A 1,330-nucleotide genomic window follows, 5' to 3' on the forward strand; every position below is an offset into this window, starting at 1 on the left:
GTTTTGTATGTAAGAGTAACCTTTTTACCTTGGCGGCAGAAATCTTTGAAATGGTTCTTTGGTTTGCGCTAATCATAAGTGAAAGTAGTGTTGGTTGGTTGTGTCTGTCATTTCCCGTCAGCAACTAATTTATCTCTGTTTGATTCTTTAGATCCCTCACTTGAGGCCTGCTGAGTACAAGAGGTCTCGATTATCCAGAAACAGGAGGACCGTGAACCGTGCTTATGGTGGTGTTTTGTCCGGTTCTGCTGTTAGGGAAAGGTTAGTGCTTGAGCTCAATCTTTGTATCAGTTGTCTTTATAAACAATGGACTAATTCAATTGTTTCTTGTGATAACAGAATCATCCGTGCTTTCCTTGTGGAGGAGCAAAAGATTGTGAAGAAGGTTTTGAAGCTTCAAAAGGCAAAGGAAAAGGTTGCTCCCAAGAGCTAGACCCTATTAGTTTTTATGTTTTATGGCTCTGTTCTAGCGATAGTACTGGTTGCAGAGAAAACATTGTGTACTCATCCAAATTTTTAAGCTTTTTGGTTTTGGATCTTTGCCTCTGTCGACAATTCGCTTCGGTTTTGGTTTCTCGTTCCTTTGAGTTCTCATTTTCCTTTTCTATTCTCTTATCCCCGAAGCTTCTATTGTGTCATCTATTGACCCGTTAATATGTTGTTCGAATCCTGTCATGATTAATACTCATTTAATCGGTTGAGTCTAAAACTAAACAACAGTTATTGCATAATTGATTACATGTTGTAGTTGGATAGTTATTGTAGGAAATGTTCATTGTATGCAGCACATTGCTATATTTCCTGTTTGGTTACTGTGCTGTGCGATTTTGGTCTTGAGTCTTGACTAGTGCTCGTGCAAGTTTCTGCTGTCCATTTCATGTAACCCCCAGTTTCCTTCTGTTCCATTCGTATCTTACAAATCATGTCTTAGTCTCCAAGGAGTGAATACTTAATTGATCCATAAATATTGTATGTTTCTTCTACTAACTCAGCACTCAATACCATTACAAGTTAAAAAGAATTAAAGTTCATAATAACCAAGCACTCTGCAGTTCAATACCATTACAAATTAAGAGAAAGCAGAGAGTTCATGTCACTAAGTACTCCAAGTCAGAGACAACCTTGTACGTTTATTGGTGATGATTATGAGGATCATCAGAGAACCAAAATTTGGTATGATGTAGAGAGTATTGGAATGGTAAGTAGTTCTCTTACGATAACAGATTCGTCATTCTTTATGGACTCATCCAAGCATAGGGTCAGTTTCTTTAGGACTTTTTTGAATTCTCAAGTAAGTAACTCACTAGTTCCATCTTCATTGCCTCCTTTC

General features: G+C 37.7%; 1 long non-coding RNA gene across 1 annotated transcript; it reads left to right on the forward strand.

The window, feature by feature from the left end:
• On the forward strand, positions 131-615 carry LOC104750806. The gene is made up of 2 exons (XR_761711.2): positions 131-261; positions 340-615. It is a non-coding gene; the product is annotated as an uncharacterized LOC104750806 (long non-coding RNA).

Source organism: Camelina sativa, chromosome 16 (assembly GCF_000633955.1).
Source record: "Camelina sativa cultivar DH55 chromosome 16, Cs, whole genome shotgun sequence".
In the NCBI taxonomy this organism is placed as follows: Eukaryota; Viridiplantae; Streptophyta; class Magnoliopsida; order Brassicales; family Brassicaceae; genus Camelina; species Camelina sativa.